This window comes from Ursus arctos, unplaced genomic scaffold (assembly GCF_023065955.2).
Source record: "Ursus arctos isolate Adak ecotype North America unplaced genomic scaffold, UrsArc2.0 scaffold_16, whole genome shotgun sequence".
NCBI lineage: Eukaryota > Metazoa > Chordata > Mammalia > Carnivora > Ursidae > Ursus > Ursus arctos.
The window spans coordinates 10,546,382-10,552,756 of NW_026622830.1; positions in this window are offsets into that span (position 1 = coordinate 10,546,382).

The following is a 6,375-nucleotide window of genomic DNA, read 5'->3' on the forward strand; positions in this document are numbered from 1 at the left end:
ATCTATCTAAGAAAAAATAAGCCGGCCAGCAGTCCTGCCCCCATGGAGCTTGTGTTCTGATGGGAGAGATCATAAAAATGCAAGCTCGCCCCTGATAGGGGATCATTTCAGGTGCTAATCAGAGCTCTGAGTCGACAAGAAATGGAGGATGTGAGAGAATGCGGTAGAGGGTGGGGTTGGGGGGGTGTCGGGGGCAGCCTCTCTGAGGAGGAAACTTCTGAGATGAGAACTGTCGGGGAGAAGGAGCATCTGCTCAGAGAGCTGGCAGAAGAGCATGCCAGGTGGCTGGTGCCTAGGGAGGGGGGCCCTTGAGTCTTGGCCTTCTGAGATCCTCAAGGGGCAGGCTGGGACAAGGCAAAAGGGCTAGGGCCGGAGCTGCCAGTGGTGCTCTGCCACTCATTTGCTGTGCAAACCCCCCAAGTCTCTCACCCTCTCTGAGCCTCGTTTGATTATCTGAATCCTCAGAAAAGGTCTAACAACAACATCTCTAGGAGCCGTTCCAACTATGACGATCCAGGAGCGTTTGACAGGATACTTGCAAAGCACAGGCCACACTCTCTTAAGGATTTGAGTCCCCAAGGGCAGAAGATGGGGGGACAGAGTCCACCAAGGCAGTGCCCTCTGGGGTGGAGGGGTTAGAGCTGAGACTCGAAAGCTCTGGCAGCTTTGCTGCTCCAAAATGAAGATGTTCTCCTGTCTCCCATCCCTGTCTGCAGGAACAAAACAAGGTGGCAAAAACCCAGAGCGCTCCGTTTAGCTGTCAGCAGCCCTCCGACTGGCTGCAGCCTTGGAGATAAATGGTCCCGTCAGCTGCCGAGGAGGGTGAGCTCAGGATTTCAGATGAAAATGAAATAAGAGGGAATGCAGCCCAGAAGCAATGCAAAGTAACAACAAGGGTACTAAAATCTTCCACTGCAGCAAGATGGATGCTCAACGGGGCGCTGACCTCAGACGCAGGGACACGGGCAATGAGCTCATGCCCACAGGCTGGCTGGTGGGTCCTGTGCTTCCGGGATCCAGGCGCGGGCTAAGGGCACCTGGCCATGGCTGGTGTGAGACCACTGCTTCCTTGCCTCCCCCCACCCCATGCTCCCCTTGCTTCTGAAACCTCTTCCCCCTGCGTGTCTTTGGAGCTAACAGACCTGCGGGCCAGCTCACTTCAACCCTGTGCCAAGGAAAGAACCAGGAAGGAGATGGGCTACATCCCCAGAAAATGAGGCAACAACTCCAGCGAGAGAAAACAACGATAATGAACCCATCATCTACCGGCGCCTCCAGTCCGGCCAAAATTGAGATTCCTGGGTCATTCTGGCTGTGCTGCGATCCCAGCTTCGCGTTTCCTGGCTGCGTGATCCCGAGCGAGTTCCCGACCTGGGTCTCCACTCCCTTGCTCTCAGATGGGGGAAAATAGTACTGCCCGCAGACGGTGAGAAATATATGTAGAAATCTGAGAACGGTAGGCTCTCCATTGTTTTATATTCACACTAAATATATCTCTACATGTTCAGATAAGGCAAATAGCACCAGCCAAGTTCAAACACCCATGTGACTTCACTGATCCTAAGAATCTATGGACAGGATTCATAGCGAGCAGCTTCCTGACGTTCTCCTCCCCCCTCCCCAGCAAATCTTCAGCAATCATGGCCAGACTCCCTCTAAGCCTTGCTAAACATCTGCCAGGACAGAGTGCTCTGATGACCTGTCTCTCCTTTTAAAGAAAAAAAGCTGAAAGCAGGGGTTAAAATCTCAAATGCCTATGGGGGCCATGACGGTAAACTGGATGAGTAAAAGGAGCCCCCTTTTAGACATTAAGGAGTAGTGGGGACTGTGGCACACCAGAGAACCCAAGCTCCCTCTAAAGGAAAAGTTGCTACCAGCTCTAGCCAATTTTTGCCAGGGAGGAAAATAAGGTTCAGAGTTGGCACATCTTCTACGTTTTCAAAGGATGCCAGAAATCCAGATTTTTATGTGAGATCTACTGATTTATAAATATTGGCACATAATTCATTATTTCTAAAACATGGAAGTCCTAGCAAGGTGCATCTGTTTGAATCCTGGGAGCTGAGGGGACAGAGCCCTCCCAGCTGTTCCTGACTAGCAGACAAGTGACCTCTCCCTACAGAAACCAGAACACGCTGCAGGCACTAAAGCAGCAAGGAACTCTAACCTATTCATTGATAAAGGCTTTGGACAAGAGCGAGGGAGAGTCCCCTGAGGGCTGGGGCGGTGAAGGAAAGCCAAAGAAGGAGGTGGGCTTTGAGACAGGGTTTGAGGAACCTGAGGACTAGGAAAAACTAAGGAACAAACCACAGTCCAGAGGAGGAATGGAGGAAGAGGGGAGTTAGAAGGAACTGGAAGCTCTGGCTCAGAGCTCTGTCCATTCAAGTGTGGACAAAATGTAAACCTTTCAGCACTGCCTCGAGGAGATTCTATTAGGAAGGCGAACATACGTGGCTCTGGGCTGATGACATTTGGAGATAGCACCGAGGACGCAAGGTCCTCCCAGCAGAAAGGACAGTGCACAGTTCTCTCGGTGTGGCCCTAACTGGGCGGGAAGTCCTCTACCTCATGCAGACTGCTCGCAGCACAAGGATCTGCTTATGTGCGGTCTCCCTCACTAGAATGTAAGCTCTTCTAGGGCTGGAAATGTGTCTTTTATATCCCAAGTGTTTGCTCAGTGCTTGGCTTATGGAAGGTTCTTAATGAAGGTGAGTCACATGATCCAATGAATGAAACCAAAGAACAAAAAGTAAGACATCAAAGAATAGGGTGTATGATCACAGCTCCAAAACAGAAGATTTCCCCAGGACAGGGAACATGAGCAAGAAAATCAATGCTCATTGCTCACAGCAGCCATAAAGATTTGGTGTGTGCACAGACGAACACCTCACTTGGGGTACCCACAAAAGGACAGTGGCAACCCATAACGACCGGGGTCAGCGAGGACTAAAACTGTTACAAAGCTCCCAGGAAAGACAGATGATGCACAGTCCGTCAGAGCTCTACTGGGTGTCCTGGATGGTTCCGGAACTAGACTCAGGTACAACCTCTTCCCTGGAGAGATGGTACAGCCGAGAGGCTCAGGGCGCCACAGAGGGGACTTGTGTCCTTTCACACGCCTCGTCTAGCAGCACAACCTGAACCAGAACCCGGCTCCCCTGCCCGCCAGTCCGGAGCACCCCAGACTAGGAGCCGAGCTGGGAGGCACTCACTTAGGGTGCAGAATTTAAGGAGGCGCTAAAAATGTTCAACAATCAAATAATATCTTGATATAATATTGTTTTAAAAAATCAACATGTAGTGCAAAATAAACCCCTGATGAACAAAATACCAACTTTAAAAATAAAGACTTGAATACAGCTGCGCCCTTGCACTGCTCAACCTCACCCTCTCCGGGCCCGTGGTCCCAAGGGGACAACTGAGACCAGGGCGAACTGGTGACATGGAAACCTGGGGGCAGGTCGCTCCAGGCACAAGGACAGAGTTTGCTCAGGGTGTCCAAGGCACACAAAGGCAGAGTGCCTGGGGCAGAGTGACAGGAGGTGGCAGAGGTGGCCGGGAAGGCCCTCCATCCCCGCCCTGCCCCCACTCCCAGAACAGCACTCTTCCCATGGGGTGCGTACCCCTCAGACACCCAGGTACATCCCCTGCCAGGAGAGCCAAGGGAGAAAATCCCATCCGTCACCCCCTCTCCAGACTCCTCTCCTTACTGTCGCCAGTTGTCTTGCAAATCAAAGCCCTCTCATCTCAAGGGGGAGGATGGATTAAAAAAAAAAAAAGTTTGGACAGCTCTGGATAACCCTTCCTGTCATGGAAAAACAACCTGGAGCTTTATGACTTACTGACAGTTGGTTATGAATGGGAAGGAAACCATATGCTTAAACCCCTGACAGTAACGCCCTTTTAAGGTATTTCTTTGGGGCCAGTGAGGCCACATCCTTCTCCTGCCCCCATACTAATAGCAGCTTTCTGCCCCTGACAGGCTTGGGCTTTTAGATCTGATGGGCCTGGATTCAGATCCAGCTCCGTCATTGACTGTGCGTTCCTAGACCATCCGCCAGCTCACGTTTCTGCGGCCCGGTGGGCGTGCGAATGACATGATGTGGGCTGAGGGGCTGAGGCGAAGGGGTGTCCCCAGCCCAGCAGCAGCATGCCACTCACTTAAGGGATATCAGCCAGACCTCTCCGTGTTTCAAAAGAAAAAATGTCATGTGAAATCTCCCAATTTTTAAAGGTTGGCAACTAATTCACAATTTTTTAAAAAATTAATCCAGCCCAGCCAAAGAAAACAGTTCTTTGAGCCAGAGCCAGAATCCATTTTGTGCCTCTGACGCCTACAAACCGCCCAGCAACCTGCCTGGCACCTAGTAGGTGCTCAGCAAGCATCGATGGTTCATCTTTCCAGAAAACCTTCGCTGGCATCGTCAACGTGCCTTTCCACACAACAGCTTGGGAAGGAATGCTTCTCAGGAGGGAAATGAAGATATGAAGAGAAGAGCTGAAAATCTGGAAGGCTCTAAAGGGAGGGAGGAACTGCAAAGAGGGAATTCCTTAAAAGGACTTAAAAGAATTTTATTGGACATAGTTTAGCACAAGTCAGGGATAAGATCAGGCAGTAATTTAACTCCTGGGCACAGTGAGTCTGTGTATGTGGGTGGATGGGGGGGAGGGGGAGGAAAGGACTGTCCCTACTGATGGCCTCCACCCAGTCTCTCGGGGTCTCTGTCCACAGGTCACCCCAACATTTGACTCAGGCACATAGTGTTCTGATAGGCCCAACCCCCCGGGGACAGTACCCAGAGGTGCTCATAACGTCCAGCTGACCCTACACCCCAGTGGATCTCATTGATCATGTGGGCTTTGAAGTCAGACCCAGCTGGGATGAGCTTCAAGTCTTCAGCATCAATGGTTCTCAAAGTCCCAGACCAGGAGCATCAGAATGACCAGAGAACTTAGTAGAAGGGCTCCACTCCAAACCACTGAGACAGAAATCCGGGGAAGGGGGAGCACTTCTGTTCTGTATCTTCATCCTGTGCTCTTCAACAAGTCCAATGTCTCCCTGGGATGATCAAATCTACTCCTAAAGGATTGTCTTGAGTGTTCCTCTGTCACTTATTTCAGAAGCCTGGTCTGTCTGTGCCTGGCAGTGTGAAAGATGCTGGAGGGATAGCATATAGTCCCAGCCCTGATGGAGCTTGATGTCTAGTGGGGAGATGGACAATAAGCAAGGAAAATAAGGATACAGATGCCCATTTTCAGACGGGAGGGGAAAACAAGGACCTATCCACGGCATAGAGCCTTGTTTCTCAAAGTGTGCTCCGGGGACCACCTGACCGCCAAAGCACACACAGCTAGGAAGACCTCCTCTCCCACACACCCTCCCCAGCACCTCTCTCTGACGTCCCTGCCGTCCCTCAGACATGCCTCCCTCCACCTGGAAAGCTCTCTTACCAGATCTTCCTGTTCATGGCTGTGTAAATGTCCCCTCTTCAGAGGTCTACCGAAAGTGGTCTCTCCCCTCACTCTGTACCCCCCACCCTGCTCTGGCTTCTCCCTTGCCCCCCTCACATACTGCAGTCGTGCCTGTCAGCGGTTTTCCTGGTTCAGCCTCTCCCCGAGCAGAAGGTGAGTTCTTGGAGACAAATCCTTGTCTGCTGTGGTCACCCCGCGGCACCAGGAAGCCACTGCCGAATGGACGGACACTCGAACCCTATTTCTCTTCATCAAGTCCCAGAAAGCAAGGGCATTCACTCACGTGGGCATTCACCCTTAAGGAGAAGGTCTCAGGCCCCGCCCACAGTGGGGTTTCTTCCAGGCCCTTCTACGTTCTCTGATGGAGGGAGAAAGGGCGGTAGAGACTGGAAGGAAAAGAGGAAAGGCGGGTGTGAGGCAAGCGACCCTAAGGTGCCAACTCTGTGGTGGCGCCCGCCGCTCGGGCAGAGCCGTCCAACCCAACCCCCCCGCAAAAGCGCAACTCCTACCAATTTCGAAGCGCCACGTCGCACCCGACCGGCTGCCTGTGCACCACAGGGCGACGGACCCCCGGACCCCCGGACCCCCGGAACCTCAGGCCCCGGTGTCAGTGCCCCCTGTCGGTCGAGCGTGCGAGCGGCCGGTTTACGCAGACCCGGAGGGAAGGGCGCCTGGCGCGGCAGGTGCAGTCCCTAAGAAGTTGACGCCGCCCGGCGCGTGCCGTCCCCGGCCGGCAGCGGCGCGAGGGGCCCGAGGGCACCGTGCGCTCAGACCTCGCGGGAACAGCACACGAGAGGCGGCACGTGGCCCCCGCAAGGTTGAAGAGCGTGCGGCCCGGAGGCCGCGGAGCGTGGGGATTTCACATGGCACGTGTAGACCCGTGGGCCGTGGCGCCAGGGGTGG